This window comes from Cibotium barometz, chromosome 56 (genome assembly GCF_041138505.1).
Source record: "Cibotium barometz isolate CiBa-2024 chromosome 56, ASM4113850v1, whole genome shotgun sequence".
NCBI classification, from domain to species: domain Eukaryota; kingdom Viridiplantae; phylum Streptophyta; class Polypodiopsida; order Cyatheales; family Cibotiaceae; genus Cibotium; species Cibotium barometz.
Window position 1 is genome coordinate 14146783 of NC_141101.1, and position 20145 is coordinate 14166927.

Consider the following 20145-nt stretch of genomic DNA (forward strand, 5'->3'; position numbering starts at 1 on the left):
TCGGGGAAAAAACCCGTTACCACCATGTCACCATGAGTCCTTTAAGAAGGCCGTGAGCACTTCCTTGGACTACCCCCAGTAAGGGGTTATATTAACGTCGTCAAAGGGGTCTATGAGACCAAAATGATGTGTACATAGTGTTCATGAAATCTCGTCATGGCTAAGATCTCAGACTCTGGGATTATACGAGATGAAAAATCTAGATTCTACTATACCAAGTATAGGACACAATAAGTGATGGATATGGAAGAGCTGAATAAAAACAATTAATCAGTAGACATTCTATCAAAGGTGCTTCCATAGTTGCCAGGTGTTTCTAAAACGGGAGACATGAAACGGGTTCGTAGGTTTCGTACGAGTTTCGTAAAATGCAAGAAACAGGTTTCATTCAGACTGAAAAAAAATAACTGTGGAAATTTGTACATATACAGAATATGACTCATGTCATGACTCACACATGATACATAGCAAACACAGATTGATCATGATTCATCATTGTATACAAAAGCATAAATGAACATTCAACAAACAATAATGATTATAGCAGAAGCGTAGACGAATAATGACTCAAACGAGATTACATATGAATCATGTAAGGGAAATCCCTGCACTCTAGGGTCATCAATGATAAACTGTCACAAACGGGGGCGTGGTTATACATAATTTAATACTGAAATCACAAGATTTATCATCCTTTGATCACTGCCATATCCCACATACATCGCCATAACAATTGATTATACACTATGGAAGTACTGAAAAGAAATGATACTGCACTAAGAACCAGAAGATGGACTGGTCCCCCCGCCCCCCCACCCCCCTCCCTAAAGGATATGTATTGCCTTAAGGGAGTAAGAATTTTACAAGTACATACAACGGGTGGATTAGCCCAGCCATACACCACCATTTCTTCCAAAATGATTGAATATGAAAACAACTTACAAACACTATACTTGCCTACAAGTAGCCCAACTACAAGTTGGCAATATGGTGCCTAGCACCCCTCACCAAGATTGCCAAGCAATCCCAGTTTCTTCAAATGTAGCTAAATTTCAATAAAATCAACCACCTAATGGCTGAAAATCAGCCTTAGAAGAATGCCCAGCACTTCCCAAGGGTTCTCCCGCATAGAACTTGTAGCAACCGGATCCAAGATGATTCTTCCACAGCTTCAATCTTGGGAATAGTCTTCTTCTAGCTTGAATGGAGACTTTCAATTCTGAAAATCAGAATTCAGCCAGCTTCTAAGTGTTTTGGGGAAATAAAAACACTATGGTATGGCTGAAAAAATACTTTAGAATAAGTGCATTAGATAGCGCAATAAACAACGGCCAAGAAGTACTCTTGAATGAGGCTGGAAATCTGAATTTATAGAGTTCTTTCAGCCTAGAAGGAGGTGCCTAGATGAAGAGGAGGAGTGGACGTTATTGCTCATGAAAAGATGTGGTAGGGAGAGGTTTGTGCAAGACTTTTGGATCAAAGAATGGCTATTAGCAAAGTAAAAGAGGACGAAAAGTTTCCTTTTTATCTTTTTCTTTTGAGTTAACTAGCTTGCATGACTCGTTTGCAGAAAAGTGAGCTTGCATACTTTACATCTAAAAGTAAGCTTGCATGGCACACTTTTAGATGCATGAAAAGATAAAGCATTGCATGATGCATGCATGTAGCTGAAAAAGCTTGCATGTTGCATGCATGGGGTTTCTACCATGCATGTCGCATGTATGGGGGTTTCTCATCATGGAGAAGAAGTTTATCAACAATACTTAGCTAGATTGTCATGCATGCATGCATAGAGATAGAAAATCCGCATAAGAGTGGGTTACCTTCAAAATGTCAATTATTCCTGTACAAATCCATCAATACAAGTTAATTGAAGACAGGTTATGCAACATACTAACCCATGGGTGCAATCTAGGCGTCCCCAGATCCATGAGCTTCTCATGCAATAAAATATAAGCATTGTCCAGGCAAACAAAACAATACACACAAATAAAAATAAGCCATGCACACAAATGTATGCATTTAAACACACATTTTGGAAGAAACCCCATCTATTGCATTTAAACACATATTTTGGAAGAAACCCCATGTCGGTCACCATAAAGGTGTAGGCCAGCAGCCAAGACAAAAAACCCCAAAAATATAAAATATAAATATCCAAAAAGTCCCTTTTTAGGGCTGGAAAAGTGCCACCACCGACTCTGGATCCCACTGTCCCCGGGGCTGCGCTCAAGGGGAAAGAGAAGATCATCATGCCATTCTCTGGCGTAGAGGGTTTGGAGTGGTGGAAGACCACACATACCCGAATAGGGGATACAGTCTCCTCAAACCTGTCTGTCTCTTCCGTCGGAAGACACCGGAAGAAACTATAATCCACAGGCTGCCCCAAGATCCTAGGGGGCCCACCTGGAGACTCAGGTGGGAGAACCCTTACCGGTGAGGCCGCAATGGTCATCTCCACCGGCTCTGAGAAATGATGAATCAAGCGACGAACGGAACTCACCGGCTGTCCCCTCTCCGGATCAGGGACTACAGAGGGGCGACGTGATAGCTCTGGAGTGGCGTGTGGGGGGGGGGGGGGGGGGGGGGGGAGATGGTAGGCATAGAAGAAGAAGAAGGGGCAAATGGAGTGACTGCGGGTAGAGTCGGAGGCGAGAGTGGGGAAGGGGAAGGGGGAGGGGGGGAGGAGGCGGGGAGGAGTGGGAAGGCAGAGAGGCTGGAGAGGGACGTTGCTGAGGGGCATCCATCGGAGAGGAAGGCTGCTGGGGAAGACTCGACGTAGAGAGGGTGGGGTCAACTAGCCCCAGTGGGCACTAAGGGCCAGAAGAGTCGCGACAAGGAATCGGTCGCCAATCGGGAGGGGGGGGGGTGCGCAAACAATGAGCAAACATGCCTTTTATAGGCCTTGGACAGCTAGAGATCTGGCCGACTTCTGGTCAGCCAGGCGCCTGGACACAAACATCAATAATGCAGATCCCGACCTGTCTGATGCAGCCGACACAGCCATATATTGTTTTCCATGCAGCCGACAGGTCCCTGTGTCCACTCCAGTCCATCCCTTGCCTAAACCTGCACTTCAATGCTCCAAAATATCTGGTTCTAGTGAGTCTTTATCATGTTGCCTCTAGGATTAGCCCTAAGATTAGCATGTACATGTGTGTGCACATGACATCCCCCTCTGCTAAACTTGATGACGGGATTTCAATTTGCTTCTTGGATGACTGTCATCATCCCATTCTATTCCCGGAGTCCCTCTGTCATCCTTCCAACTCTGGCAACCTTTTCACTGAATGCCCAGCCCAGTCTCCAAATCCACTCTAACTCTAAAGAAGATCTATGCATCTGTTCCATCCAGTCCCCATTCCATTCCTGCCCTATCTTTGAACATTGTCTTGGTCTTCATTCCTGAGAAATGAGTCTAACACTCTCACTCCACCCCTTGGAGGATCATCCTCCCTTGGAAAACCGTTGCCCGAAAGCCTTTCTTGGCTCACAGGACTACCATCCCCTTTGGGCTTTGTGGAACACCACCAACCAACCTCCCATGAGTTCTTCCCTGCCTTGTGTTCCTTGCCTTGGGCCTCATACTTGTCTTGTGAACTTTCCTGTACCTTGGACCTATACACCTTGTGCCACTCCTAGAAGCCTCCTGAAATGCATCCTCATCAGATGGAAAATGTTTCGTCTAGTGAAAAAAGCAATACATGGGACCTCCAGGCTCCACCTTTGGATATACTAAATGAAGAACAACCAAACACCATTGATGACGTAGAAGTCATAAGACTCGAACATATCGTCTTGCACCACTTCAAACACCACAGTGGTCACAAGAAGCAGTAATTTTTGACCAAGTTCAAGGACCAACGAACCCATGAAGCCATGTGGATGGACAAGGATTTTTTGAAGGAGTACAAACCATTGCTTACAAACTACATGGAGGCAACGCAACTCTCATCATTAATTTAAGCACAGAGGGGGTTTTAAAGTGCACACCTACTATACTAATGTCATGCACCTAAGACTAAATCGGGGGTTACATTGTTAACCTGGGGGTTAGATTAGCTAATATGTGGATTGGGGGGACAAAAGATTAGTAAAAGCAAGATGATTATAAGGGCTAAGGTTGATAAGTGACTTATGAGTTGATAATCCCATAAGTATGGCTTTAATGCTTTATAGGAAAAACCTATATAAAGAGGGTTATGTAATGAGTGGATTGTTCTACTTTATATTCTTGTAACAAGATGGTATGTGCCTAGACTGAGTGCAATGCGCTCCCGATTGTCCATGCCTGATGCAGATGGTCCACCAACGACCCCATTAGGACAGGTCCTTGCACTACTGCTGAGTTGTTGCTGTAGGTAGAAAGCCTTCTGGCTACAACTGAAGCCACGGAGAACAATATGAAATCCTAGATCGATAGAGAGAGAGCTCCCAAGGTGACTCCAAGAAGAAGAAAGTAAAGTGTGATTACATCGAAGAGTGTCGGAAAAGGCTTGCAAAGCTGAAAGCTAATGAAGACTCTGCAAATTCCGCTTCTTCTACCTCTGACGACAAGCAACAGCAACCAAAAGAAAAAGTAAACCTAGTCCAAGATGACTCAGCTTTCTAGCCACGTTATCACCATGGGGGGGAATGTTAAATATTAATAGTGATTAATGTGGGAATAAACAAGTGCTAGGTGGTCGTGTAAACTAGCATTGTATGTAGGCTCCAATGTGTGTGAACAACCACTAGTGTCTATAAGCCTTTTGTGTGGGAGCAAGATATTATGTAAAGTAGTGTTGTGTGGCAAAGTGACACCTATTAGGGATACTTGGCATCATATTTGGCATAAGGCATATGTGGTGGCAGCAAATGCTTCAAAATATGTAAAGAGGTTCTCTCCTATAAAAAGGACCTATGTCTATAATCTTGTACTTCCTCAATCCCTTTGCCCTTGTGCTGATTATCTTGTTGGTCATCATCTCTCTCTCTCCTCCTCCTCACTAGCTGTGATCTTGCTCTCTTGCACTGGGCAAACCTCACCCCGTCTTGCCTACAAAAAGATTAAGAAGAGGTAAATTGAATGGATGCAGCAACTAAATATGGGTGCAACTAAGAGCAATTTGGGAGCCATTCGGGGGTCACACGGAGGTGCAATTAAGAAAAATTTGGGGCTAAAAGAGAGGTAAAATAGGGCTAAATTGACATACAAAAAATTTCGGAAAAATTAGACTATTGAGTGGGCTCTAAAGTATCCTAGTAGAGAAGAGTGTCCCTCCCTCTAAATATCTCCACAAACTTTTCTGGGTTAAACCACAAGTATCAAAATATTTCCAAACTGCCATGCAAAGCCACAACTGGTGCTTGTAAGGAAATTTCCTACAATCCTTCTCTTGCTCATCACCTTTTTACTCTCGAATTCAAACTCTTCGAGATGGATTCTGCTATCAGCAGCCCTGATAGCAGAATCCATCTGGAGGCAAAACAAGACTTACCAAGAGTTGGATGTCATGAAGTTGTCTCTATAATTGGTCACCATCGGTCTTATCAATATGAGCTGCTGCCAGCCAGTTCTACAGGTCTACTTTTCTAGTTCATGTATAGGGGTTTGATGCCCAAATACTGTACCCAAATGAACCAATTATGCGAGATACTCCAAATCCTGATGGCTAAGTGCTCCTGACAAGTATAGGTAAGTCCAAACACTTTGGGGAATTGTTTTTACAAGAGTCATCATGAAACAGATCTAAAGTTGGGTTGGTGTGATGGGCAAGCTTAAGTACCCCATGTCATCCAAGCACAGGACAGGAGACGACTGTTGTAACTCGCAGCGGGTGCCCGGGGGACTAGGGCCTTTAACACACTTGTTGATACCATCAATGCATATTAAAACATTTAAACATGGCCACAACCTTAACACATATCCATCATCACTTTGCATAAAACATAAAGCTGGACAAGACATCCACAAATGCTGAAAATGGAGCTTGCACACATGACACCGCATAGAGGCCGGAATGGGCCGACCCCCCCCCTGGAGTATTTTATTACCCAAGGAGAATAATATCATGTACAAGCCCAACACGAGGCAACCAAGCCGGAACATAGGCTGTAAAAATGCCGAGCCAACAACATAATCCATATACCTCCGTGTGGGTACTCATTCTTTCCCAAAAACCACGGGTCTTCATGCAATAGAGCTGGTACAGCAAGTACAACTCTCCATTCAGCCAGTCTCTCTATAGGGAGAGGAGGTGCCCGTGTGTGCGCTTACAGGTGTACGCGTGTGTGCGCTTGCAGCTTGCAGTTCCCTCCGTCGACGTACCAGCTTCAATTCATCTGCACAATTTTTCTGCACCAGCATCAGCACGACTCCCCTCTTTCCTGCAATCAGAAATTGCCTGAGGTATTTGCTTCAATTTTTTTTTGGGATTTGCAATTGAGCAGGTACCATCATCAATTGAGCAGGTACAAGTCCAAATTGCTCAATTTTTGAGCAAAATTGGCAACAATTAGGTGACATTGGTCACATTCCGCGTCAATTTGCAGGAAATTGGATGTCAAAATTTGGGGCTTTTGATGTAATTGTGCCATTGGGCATTCATACATGCTGTATGATGTGAGCAATCTCACATTCGGGCCAAAATTGCAAGAAATTGGAGTGCAAATCAAAGGGCTTTTGTGCCAATTGGGTTGATTTACATGACATGCACGCACTGGCATTTGATGCTTTGGGCAATGTGTTGATGTCTGTCAAGCACTCAATGTGTCAGTAAATCAAGGGGCTTTTATGTATTGGATGTATATGTGGCCAGGGGGAAGCATTGTGAAGACTCTGGAGGCCTTCATGTGCATTAATGTACCATGCATGATCAGAAATTGATCTTGAATCAAGGGGCTTTTGCTCAATTTTTGTCCAGGACTATTGTATGTAGTGGTGAGGACTGTCAAGGTCTGATTTTCACTCATTTGGACAGCCAGGAGAGCATTTATTGCTACTGTACTTGCTGGTACAGATTTGGTACATCATTGGTGAGCACTTAGTACTGTTGTACAGTGTTTTGGAAGGGCAACAAAGCACATCTAAGGTGCTGTCATAAATCTGCAGCAACCAGATTTTGGTGATTTTATCACATTCAGTGGGAGGAGAGTTGCATTCATGCTTCCGCAGTGGGAGATAAACTTTGGGAGAACAACTGTGAGCACTTTGTGTGCTTTTGGTGCAGTGTTTGCACATCTTGCAGGGAGTCAGGCATTGACAAAGGTTGCATATTGCTATGGCAACTACAGGTGAGAGCTCTTCATTGCTTCACATCAAGAAGCTTGAAGGCTCACATAATTATGACATTTGGCAAACCCAGTGCTATAATATGTTGCTCCAGAAGAAGCAGCACAAGCCCATCAAAGAAAGGGGTGTAATGCCCGCTTCTCTTACTGCTGAAGAATGGGAAGATATGGATGAGCTAGCAAGATCCACCATCATGTTGTCTGTGTCAGACACTTTACTTTTCAGCATACATGAAGAGAAGACAGCTTGGGGAATGTGGCAAAGATTGCAGGACTTGTATGCCCAGCAAAGTGCCTCAAGCAAAGTGTATTGGTTGAAGAAACTCATAGGTCTTCAAATGAAGGAAGGGGCGTCTATGACAGCCCATCTAAATGAGTTTAATGGTGTTGTCAGCCAGGTCATCAATCAAAAGTTGGCAATGGACGATGAGTTCAAAGCCACCGTTCTCTTATGCACTTTGCCAGAGAGTTGGGACACATTCAGGACAACCACTAGCAATTCAAATGCTATGCTGTCATATGCAGATGTTGAGGGTGCTCTCCTTCAAGAGGAGATGAACAGGAAGAACAACTCTGTTGGAAAGTCCAATGCAATGAATGTACGTGGGAGATCCCAGCAAAGGGGTAAAGCCAAGAACGGGGAAGGAGCAAGTCCCGCTCCAAAAAGGACTTGGAATGCCATTATTGTGGCAAGACGGGACATATCAAAAAGCAATGCTACAAATGGAAGAATGATCAAAAGGAAAAGGACAAAGGAAAAGACAAAGACAAAGATGAAGCCAAAGATGCAAAGCCAAAGGGCAAAAGTGGAGTCAAGATTGAAGAAGTCAATGTGTCACATGCAGGTGACAGTGAGGATGAAGTCCTATTCACGTCTTCACTTGATGCCCATTCACTTCTTGCAGGAGATGGTCATGGTATGCACTCATGGATCATTGATTCAGGTGCCTCCTTTCATGTCACAGGTTGCAGAGACTTGTTTGTCAGGTATACTACTGGCAATGAAGGAGTAGTTTACTTGGGTGACAACCATGCATGCAAGATTCTTGGCAGAGGTGATGTGAGGCTTGTGTTTTCAGATGGCTCACAGCTTATGCTCCATGATGTCAGGCATGTGCCTGAGATCAAGAAGAACCTACTTTCTACTGGACAGCTTGATGATGCTGATTATGTTACCACATTTGGTCGTGGAAAGTGGAAGATTAGTAAGGGCTCACTAGTTGTTGCCAGAGGCTCTAAGGTGGACACTCTTTACTTCATGCATGCTGGTGTTTGTCACCATGCTAATGTAAATGCAACCGAGCTGTCGGAAATCTCTATGTGGCATAGCCGGTTGGGACACACGAGTGTCAAAGGAATGGAGCAATTGTCTCGTTTTGGTTACTTGCCTTCTCTAAAGTTCTCAAGTTTTCAGTTTTGTGAGCATTGTATATATGGCAGGCAACTCCAGTGCCCCCACAAGAAAGCTCTTGGACAGAAAGATGCTCAGTTAGAGCTTGTGCATACAGATGTATGTGAGATGCCTCAGCTTTCTTTGAGAGGGGCAAAATATTTTGTCTTTTATTGATGATGCCACACGCAAGGTGTGGGTTTATCCTCTTCGTTTGAAGAGTGATACATTCTCAGTGTTTGAGAAGTTTGTTGCTCATGTTGAGAATCAAACTGGCAAAACACTGAAGGCTTTGCGTTCCGACAATGGTGGAGAGTATATGTCCAAACAGTTTCAGGACTTTTGTGATGCTAAAGGCATCAAGAGGGAGCTCTCTACTCCTTATGATCCTCCACAAAACGGGACAGCAGAGAGGATGAACAGGACCATTCAAGAGAAGGTCCGTTCTATGTTGTCACATGCTGCATTACCTCATGGTTTTTAGGCTGAAGCTGTTATGACAGCTGTTCATCTTATAAACAGGTCACCTAACACGAGGCTTGGTGGGAGAGTGCCAGAGGAAGTATGGACAGGGAAGCCTCCGTCCTACAAGAACTTGAGAGTGTTTGGTTGTGTTGCGTAAACGCACCAAACTTGATCCTAAGTCTCACAAATGCATATTCCTAGGATATGGTGACAGAGGTGAAATGGGGTATAGACTTTGGGATCCAGTGAATAGAAAGATTATACGCAGCAATGATGTCATTTTTGATGAAACATGCATGTATAAGGGCAACAGGAGCCTGGCAAAGTCATCTTTGATGATGATGGACATCATGGACAACAACCAAGGGCTGTAAATCAGCCATTACAGCAGCAAAACCAGCCCTTAAATGGTGCTGGAAATGGTCCAAATGGACAGCCAGAGATGGCAGAAGATATCCCTATGGATATCCCACAGTTAGAGGAGATACCAGGCATAATCTTTCAACCTTACGGCATGGAACAGGAGCCACCAATAGGTGATATGCAGGCTGGACAGCAACCTGCAAATGATGGTCATTGGGTACGGAGGTCCACGAGACCCTCCAGAGCCCCTGACAGGTTTGTTCCAGGGGTTGACTACTTGATGCTCACTGATTGTGGCGAGCCCTCATGTTATAAGGAGGCTTTACAGAGGGCAGACAAGGCTCTTTGGGAGCGTGCTATGAAGTCAAAGATGGATTCTCTGCACAAAAATGGAACATGGAAGTTGGTGCATTTGCCTACAGGCAAGAAGGTTTTGCCATGCAAGTGGGTTTACAGGCTCAAAGTTGCACCTGATGCAAAGCCAAGATACAAAGCCAGGTTAGTGGCTAAGGGCTTCACGCAGGAATATGGTGTGGACTTTGATGAGATCTTCTCTCCAGTGGTCAAAATGACCACACTTAGAGCTGTATTAGCGTTGGTTGCTCATGATGATCTGGATTTGATTCAGATGGATGTGAAGACTGCTTTTCTTCACGGTGATCTCCATGAGGAGATATATATGCAACAGCCAGAGGGTTATGCAGTGAATGGAAAGGAGAAGCTTGTATGCAAGCTGAAAAAGAGTCTTTATGGGCTCAAACAGGCACCAAGGGAATGGTATCATAAATTTGATACATTCATGAAATCCCAGGATTTTAGGAGGAGTGACATAGATCACTGCTTATACACCAAGAAAGCTTTGGATGGCAGTCTATTAATCCTCATCTTGTATGTTGATGATATGTTGATTGCCGGGAAATCTCGTAAGGAGATGGATGCCTTGAAGAAGAGGCTGCATCAGACCTTTGAGATGAAGGATCTGGGTGATGCAAATCACATTTTGGGTATGCGGATACTTCGGAACAGAAATCAGCATGTGTTGTATTTGTCTCAGAAGGAATACATTGGCAAAGTTTTGCAGAGGTTCAATATGGATGGGGGGAAGAAGACTAGTACTCCTTTGCCTCCATATGTGAAACTCAGTACTATGGACAGCCCACAGTCGGATAGTGACAGGGCTGATATGGCCAAGATTCCGTATGCTTCAGCTTGTGGCAGTCTCATGTATGCCATGGTTGCTACCAGGCCAGACATTGCATTTGCAGTGGGAGTAGTTTCTAGATACATGGCCAAACCTGGCAAGAAGCATTGGGAAGCAATGAAAGGTGTTATGAGATACCTGAAGGGCACACAGGATATGTGCATATGCTTTGGCAAACAGGATGCATTAGTGCATGGTTGCACGGATTCGGATTATGCCGGTCATCCAGATAACCGGAAGTCTACTACTGGTTATGTGTTTACATTCACAGGAGGTGCTGTGTCATGGATATCCAAGTTGCAGAAGTGCACTGCCTTATCTACTACAGAGGCCGAGTATATTGCGGCCCCACAGAGGCTTGCAAGGAGGCATTATGGCTATCTCGGTTAGTGGTTGATTTATACAGGGAATATTCCATTGTTGCATTGTGACAGTCAGAGTGCCATCCAGTTGGCAAAGAACCCTGTCTTTCATGCAACGAAGCATGTGGATGTGAAGTATCACTTCATCAGAGAGGTGATAGAGAACAAGCAAATTCAGCTTGTCAAAATTCATACGGATGACAACCCGGCTGATCTGTTGACAAAGAGTTTGCCTCCAGAGCGATTTGCTCATTGCAAACACTTGATGGGCATTGGATGAGGCCAGTTTCAGCCTTGATATGGCCTTGTATATTATCATGTACATGCTGATTTTTCTTTTCCTTCATTTAAGGGCACTTTGCCTTTAAGTGGGAGGTTGTTGGGGTAAAGGCATTATGCCCACCCTTATAGTGTGTACTAGCCCATGTGTTTTATAGTACATAGTACACTTAGTACTTTTAATGTACTAAGTGCACTATGTGTACTAGAGCAAATATACATGTGTGATAGGGGAGTCACACACACACTCATTATTCCATGAGTTGACTTATCCCCACATGTCTCTCTCTCTCTCTCTCTCTCTCTCTCTCTCTCTCTCTCTCTCTCCTTCTCTGTGTATGTGTCTCCCACATGAAACCCTAATTCTTCTCTCCCTTCATGTCCAATCTGGCAGCCCACAAGACCTCTTAGCACAGAGGATTCACACACAGATCTGTGTCCTACAAAAGCAACACTCTGTGTTTCCCTCTGATCAGCCAAGACCATTCAACAGGGCAGCCTTGAGCACACATCTGGCATACCCCATGAACATGGTTCCACAACTCAGCACAAACATATCCACTGTCCAATCTTTGTTTCCACCCTTTCAATCTGCCATACCCCAGTCAGAATATGCAGCGGAAATGATAACCAAACTTGGGTAGACAAGAGCAAGTAGACTGCAGAAAATAAACAGCACAAGAAACACAGAGAGATAGGTGTGTAAACTCTTCTCTATACACAAGATCCCGAGAAAACTGAAATGAATAAGTGGTGGGGGCAAGGGGCCTATATATATGCCCCTGGGAGAGCAGTCGGCCAGCATAGAAAGTGCCCACGACTGCATAAATGCAGTCGGCCAGCAGAAGAAGTGTCCACGACTAAATGAAAGCAGTCGGCCAGCAGTCTAGTAGCCCACGCATCACCTATGTGCAGTCGACCAGCCACAGGACTGCTGTTGGGACAGTCGGCCAGCCCTGGAGTGCTCCTGCCACCCTCTGGCAACCCTCCCCACCACTAGAAAAAATGGAAAAAAATAGAGAAAAATACGGGGAGTGTGGAAAAATGATAAAACACCTTATACAGGGCGGGCACACCCACAACAGAGGCCCTGGTGTATAAATATAGACAGGAGATGACTTCTAACACCCCCTCTCAGCTCCTGGCTGTGAAACCAACCCAAGGGAGCTGGAGTGCCGCCTGAGCGTAGCCTGAGGTAGAGACTTCGTGAAGAGGTCCGCCGCATTGTCCTCCGTCGAACAATAAAGTAGCAAGATGTCACCAGCCAAGATCTTCTCACGTACAAAGTGATACTGTATCTCTATATGCTTGGTCCGGGCATGGAAAACCGGGTTCCGAGCAATAGCTATACAACTCTGGTTATCGCATTGGATGACTGTGGGCTCCCAATCTCGCCTAGCAGCCTCCGCAACCATACAACCTCACAAGCAGCACCACAAGCAGCCCGATACTCTGCCTCTGTCGAAGAAAGGGCAATAGTTGGCTGCCTCTTGCTGCTCCAAGAAACTGCTCCTGAGCCGAGGGTAAAACTGTATCCTGAAGTAGATCTCCTCGTGTCTGGATCTCCTCCCCAATCTGAGTCACTCCAACCTTGGAGCTTGACTCCATTCCCTCCTGTGTAAAAGAGTCCCAGATCCTTCATACTCTGCAGATACCGCAAGATCCGCAATCCTGCGTCCCAATGAGACTTCAATGGCGTCTGCATAAAAGAGCTCAACAGCCCCACGGAGAAGCTCAAGTCCAATCTGGTGTTCAGCAACCAGATCAATGAACCAACCAGCTTCCGGTACTGCGAGGCATCAACTGGCTCACAAGGATCTGTAACGGTTAACTTTGTGTTTGGGTCCATCGGCGAGGTAATAGGCTTGCAGTTCTCCATCCCAAAGGCCTCAAGCAACTCATGAACATACACCGCTGCAGTCACCAGCCTGGACATTTCCCAGTCTGAAAGGGGTCTGGTGGACTCCAGGATGTTTAAATATTTGGAAAGTACAAGCTTTGGGAATGGGGGATTATCCTAGAATACAAGGACCACACTCCTAAAATTTAGGAGAGATGCTATTTTTGGCCCGACTCCGCTGGAAATTCTGTTCGCGTCATTACATCTGGAATTGAGGAGATACCAAGAGTTGGCAAAGTGCCTATGACAGAATGTCTACCAGTTGGGATATTTTTAGAGATAAAGTTTATGGAAGGACCCATCTCTTAGATTGGGACAGGTGGCAAGAAAGTGGACCAAAGTGAGACAAGTGGCCTGACACTTGTTAGAAATTGGATCAAAGTGAGACAAGTGGCCTCACACTTGTCACTTCAGCTATTGTGTGGCTCTCCACCTGTCATTGTAGCCTTCTCTTGCCATTTTAGCTCATGGGAGATCCAAATCTATAAATTGGAGCCCTCTCTCTTCATTAATGGAGGCTCTCTTGCTGCACACTAGCCTCTACCACCGTTACAGGCTGCCCTAATGATGGCTACTCTCTTTCTCTCTCTCTTGAAGGCTGCCCATGAAGAATACCGGCTGTTGGGGACTGTTTTGGAGGCTTCCATCGCGAAGAAATACTGAAGCCACTGTACCTGCTGTACCAGCCACCGTACCGGCTGTACCAGCATTTGTACTTGCTGCACCTGCTGTACCAGCCATCGTACCGACTGTACCAACCACTGTACCTGCTGTACCAGCCACTGTACTTGCTGTACCAGCCATTGTACCTGCTGTACCGGCTGAATGGAGAGTTGTACTTGCTGTACCAGCTCTATTGCATGAAGACCCGTGGTTTTTGGGGAAGAATCAGTACCCACACGGAGGTATATGGATTATATTGTTGGCTCGGCATTTCTACAGCCTATGTTCCTGTAACATGCGGAAGCTCTGGGGAGTCTTCTTTCAGCCCTAAACACTCTTGGAAACCTTCTGATGCAAAAACGCACCATTTGATGCAAAAACGCAGGTAGAGAGAGAGTAGAGAGAGAGAGAGAAAGAGAGAGAGAAGTGCTAGAAATTCAGTATATACTATGGTACAAAAAGGGTACATGTCTGCAGCCATGGGCTGCCTTCATAAAAAAGGTAAATCTGTCCCCTATGGAACCTCTAAGGATCCAAACCCCTAGTGGGATTGAATGAATAAAACCTTGAGCAAGAGGGGCTATTTATAGCCCTTGGACTACATGGGGAACTAGCCGACTGCTGGTCGGCCAGTTCATACTTCATTGATGCTTTTTTTAAGCACAGCCGACTTGATATCCCCCTGCGCATGCTGCTTGTGTATGATGCGCCTGCTGCTGTCCACTCTGCTTTCTTGCAGCCGACAGCCCTTGTCTGGATTCATGTGCTTCAGCCGTCTGCTTCCCTCCATGATCCCACTTGTCCTGCTCCATGCTCACCTCAGATGCTACACCTGAAGCTCCTACATTCTGGTTCTACCTATCTTCTACTGGTTCATGGTCTTTATCTGTTTGCCTCTTCTGGATCTAGCCCTGAGAATGTCCATGGCATCTGTGATGCACATGACATCCCCCTCTGCTAAACTTGATGACGGGAATCCAACCTGCTCTTGGATGACTGTCATCATCCCAATCCTGTCCCGAAGTCCCTCTGTCATCATCCATCCCTGGCAAACCTTTTTCTCTGAAAAACCCGGCCTGTTCTCCAAACCACTCTGTCTCTCATGAAGATCTATGCATCTGGTCTTCCTCTAGTCCACAATCCATTCCTGCCCTGACTCTGAACACCGTCTTGGTCTTCATTCCTGGAACTGAGTCTGGCACTCTCACATCACCCTTGGAGGATCAACCTCCCTTGGGACCGTTACCTGAGAACCTATCTGGCTCACGGAACTGCCATCCCCATCTGGCACTGTGAAACACCACCAACAAACCTCCTTGGAGTTCTTCCCGATCTGTGTTCCCGCCTTGGGCTTCGAATCCGTGTACTTTCCTGTACCTTGGACCTGTACACCATCATATGGGACTGAATCAGTGTTTAGCTTGGCTGAGCCTGATGCTCTGATACCAATGTAACATGCGGAAGCTCTGGGGAGTCTTGCCCTAAACACTCTTGGAAACGTTCTGATGCAAAAACGCACCATCTGATGCAAAAACGCAGGGAGAGAGAGAGTAGAGAGAGAGAGAAAGAGAGAGAGAAGTGCTGGAAATTCAGTATATACTATGGTACAAAAAGGGTACATGTCTGCAGCCATGGGCTGCCTTCATAAAAAAAGGTAAATCTGTCCCCTATGGGACCTCTAAGGATCCAAACCCCTAGTGGGATTGAATGAATAAAACCTTGAGCAAGAGGGGCTTTTTATAGCCCTTGGACTACATGGGGAACTGGCCGACTGCTGGTCGGTCAATTCATACTTCATTGATGCTTTTTTTAAGCACAGCCGACTGGATATCCCCCTGCGCATGCTGCTTGTGTATGATGCGCCTGCTGCTGTCCACTCTGCTTTCTTGCAGCCGACAGCCCTTGTCTGGATTCATGTGCTTCAGCCGTCTGCTTCCCTCCATGATCCCACTTGTCCTGCTCCATGCTCACCTCAGATGCTACACCTGAAGCTCCTACATTCTGGTTCTACCTATCTTCTACTGGTTCATGGTCTTTATCTGTTTGCCTCTTCTGGATCTAGCCCTGAGAATGTCCATGGCATCTGTGATGCACATGACAGTTCCGGCTTGGTAGCCTTGTGTTGGGCTGTGTTATGGCATTTGTATAGGGATAATCCGACATCTCCCGTGGGGAGAGTAAGGCCCTCAAAGCTTGTACATGATATTATTCTCCTTGGGTAATAAAATACTCCAAGGGGGGGGTCGACCCATTCCGGCCTCTATGCGGTGTCACACGTGCAAGCTCCATTTTCAGCATTTGTGGATGTTTTGTCCAGCTTTTATGTTTTATGCAAAGTGATGATGGATATGTGTTAAGGCTGTGGCCATGTTTAAGTGTTTTAATATGCATTGATGGTATCAACAAGTGTGTAAAAGGCCCTAGTTCCCCGGGCACCCGCCGCGAGTTACATTGGTATCAGAGCATAGGCTTTCTTGGAAGCAGAGGCTTCTTTCTATCAATAAGGAAGAGAAAAGATCTCAAGTGGGGACCACACTTACCATCATTGCTATTAAGCATGGCCAGCCACTTCAGAGCCTATGAAGCAAGAGCATGAGCAATAGACAGCTTGGTCTAAGGATTTATGAATTCACAAAATTTATCTTGGAAGTATGGAGTTGGGTTTATGTACACACGTTTAGCACTCTTTCCATATGGATATTGTGGATTATATTATCAAGCTTACAGGCAACCTATATGGAGATATATCTGAGGATATCTGAAGGATATGGTGACAAGATATTTCTTTTGGCTTCATGACCAACCTAGCAGAGAAAAGCTAAGTATACTTTAAGTTTGCAAAGTTGGTGCTTTTGCTATTTACTATCAAGTATTTTTGATGTTCACTAACCCTTGCATAGCCATGCAAGAAGAAAAGTGGTGTTGTTTGCCTTGAGATGGTTTCAGGGAAACATTGTTTATGGCTCTCTTTATTGGAATGGATTATATCTATGGAGATTTCTTTCTTGGACGAGATTTATATAGATATTAGGCTTCACAAGCAATTTCTATGGACGAATCTGTCCGAGTTTATAGAGAAGAAATCTTTGGATATCTCATGGATATGATGTTTTTATGGATAAAGTCCACCTCTACTCCAAGGTGTGTGGTTAGCACGGAGTATGTGGTAAGAGTTATGGTATACAAGGATTATGGTATACAGGTCTATGGATTCCTGGACTTCTTTTCTAGGGATTTGGATCCATCCTCAGGTTTATGGATTATGTTTATGGCTCTCTTTTACTGGGATGGATTATTCTTTTTGGCTCCCTTTATTTGGGATGCATTGGACTTATGAAACTCATGATTCACATACCATGTGTAGTGTTCTCTTGTCCTACGTGCTCTCTTGAAGATTGTTTCTACCATGTGAGGGTAGAACAATAGAGAGCAGATGGAAGGGAACATGGGCACTTCAAAGGGTAGTGACAAGCACAACATACCCTGTGTAGTGTTCTCTTGTCCTACGTGCTCTCTTGAAGATTGTTTCTACCATGTGTGGGTGGAACAATAGAGAGCAGATGGAAGGGAACATGGGCACTTGAGAGGGTAGTGTGAGTTGGTGGCCGAAATGCCTACAAACTATTGGTGGCCGAAATGCCTATAAACTATGTGTAGCATAAATGCTTATGGAACACCGGGTTATCTATGCCTGCGAGTGATTGTTTTATCTTGTTACTTGAGCCCACCTCTCATCCAAGGGTGTGTGGTCAGAGTACCAACACGGAGTGCAAGTGGTAAAGTGGACATGACGGGACTTATGTCTATGCCAAGGGTCATGTGGACCGATGTCTTGTTGGCAGGAGACTTATTTTGTCTCGCCCATTTACTTGGGACATGGATTATGATATCTGGACTTATGGGACTGTTTTGTCTCGCCCATTTACTTGGGACATGGATTATGATATCTGGACTTATGGGACTGATTTGTCTCGCCCATTTATCTTGGGACATGATTATGATATCTGGACTTATGGGACTGTTTTTGTCTCACCCATTTATCTTGGGACATGATTTTGATATTGGTATTATAGTCTCGCCCATTTCTTTGGGGCATGGATTCTTCGGTTATATTGGATTTTTGAGACTGTCTCGTCTCGCCCAATCGATGGGACATGATTATATCTTGAATATATGGCTTGAAGCTTAAAGTTGCGGACAACTTTTAAGAAGTTGGGGAGGATGTCACCAGCCTGGACATTTCCCAGTCTGAAAGGAGTCTGGTGGACTCCAAGATGTTTAAATATTTGGAAAGTACAAGCTTTGGGAATGGGGGATTATCCTAGAATACAAAGGACCACACTCCTAAAATTTAGGAGAGTTGCTATTTTTGGCCCGACTCCGATAGAAATTCTGTTCGTGTCATTACATCTGGAATTGAGGAGATACCAAGAGTTGGCAAAGTGCTTATGACAGAATGTCTACCAGTTGGGATATTTTTAGAGATAAAGTTTATGGAAGAACCCATCTCTTAGATTGGGACGAGAAAGTGGACCAAAGTGAGACAAGTGGCCTGACACTTGTTAGAAAGTGGATCAAAGTGAGACAAGTGGCCTCACACTTGTCACTTCAGCTATTGTGTGGCTCTCCACTTGTCATTGTAGCCTTCTCTTGCCATTTTAGCTCATGGGAGGTCCAAATCTATAAATTGGAGCCCTCTCTCTTCATTAATGGAGGCTCTCTTGCTGCACACTAGCCTCTACCACCGTTACAGGCTGCCCTAATGATGGCTACTCTCTTTCTCTCTTGTGGGATCTCCCCCGAGACAGATATGCACGCCTCGCCCTAGAGTCCTCCCAACAGTTAGCTTTAGAGGGGGAGACGGCTTGTTGGTATGGACAGATGACATCTTGGTTCCAGGCACATGGTTTTAGCATGGACAGATTGCCTCCCTTCCAGTATTCTCTGGAGACACCCTCTCTCACTCTCACACGGACAGAGATTACCAGACTCATCCGTCAGGATTTAGTTCAGCTGGACATTAGGAGGACATGGATACAGCCGACTGAGGAGCTGGGCACGAAGATAGCTTTCTACAGAGAGCATTTTCTTCACTTCACATCAGATGGTTTTGTGATCAGACCCAGTTACATGGATGTACACTTGTCTCATGTAGTACGATGTGCTATTGGTCAGATTCGCACATCCTCACACCAGCTTGAGATTGAGATTGGCCGCTATAGAGGTATACCAGCTGAGGCCAGGATATGCCGAGTATGCCATGGGGAGCCAGAGACAGAGCTGCATTATATATGCCATTGTACTGCATACTATGAGATACGTGGTCGTTTCCACTGTTTATTCAGAGAGGGTTTTGGACCACTTTCCAGAGTCATGGGGTACCAGGACCAAAGGTGTTTGGGATTGTTCTTGCTTGAGCTGCGGAGACATAGAGATAGCCTGCTTAGGCGCACAGAGAGCCAGACTCAGAGGCACATTACAGACTTCTTTAGTCCAGCCATCACTGCGCCAAATGGACCACAGCAGCAGCAGGACATGGATACCACCCACACCACAGGTACACTGATTGATCGTGCGATTGAGCTTGGGTGGTCCAGACGCCCACGACTACGGAGGAGGGCATCCCAGCATAGACGGAGGTTGCAGCGGCGGATTCGGATTATTCTTGCGAGGCATGCGGGACACCCAGCCAAGGTGCTGACCACAGAGGATATTGAGGAGATCCGCCAGCGTCCAATGCGGCACATATTATGAGATGGAGGCACCTCCATAGTGTACCCCTCCGTCCCACATGATATTGTATCCCCTCACTATATTCCACTCACATCCATAGCATAACCCCCCCTCACTATATTCACACACTATAAGGGTTTCTGTTTACCTTCCAGTTCCACTTTCATTTTCTAGGTGCCAATAGTATCATCTTTATTTTTCATTTTCTGGGTTTTTTTATCCAGACATTGTATCAAATCCACCATGATGTAACTTTTGGTCTCATAGGTCATTATGGCCTTTTGAAGACGTTAATATAACATTTCATTTCATTTCATTTCTCTCTTGAAGGCTGCCCATGAAGAATACCGGCTGTTGGGGACTGTTTTGGAGGCTTCCATCGCGAAGAAATACTGAAGCCATTGTACGTACCAGCCACCGTACCGGCTATACCAGCATTTGTACTTGCTGCACTTGCTGTACCAACCATCGTACTGACTGTACCAGCCACTGTACTTGCTGTACCAGCCATTGTACC

At 45.3% G+C, this 20145-nt stretch overlaps 1 protein-coding gene and 1 pseudogene across 5 annotated transcripts in view; both read right to left on the reverse strand.

Annotated features, from left to right (window-relative positions):
- The window catches only part of LOC147606931 (lysophospholipid acyltransferase LPEAT2-like), a 49992-nt gene that overhangs the window by 14109 nt on the left and 15738 nt on the right, over positions 1–20145 (reverse strand). The window lies entirely within an intron of this gene.
- Positions 12678–14172, reverse strand: LOC147606932 (secreted RxLR effector protein 161 pseudogene; annotated as a pseudogene). The gene is made up of 2 exons (XR_015264841.1): positions 14042–14172; positions 12678–13906 (listed from the first exon to the last, which is right to left on the reverse strand). The product of XR_015264841.1 is annotated as a secreted RxLR effector protein 161 pseudogene (transcript).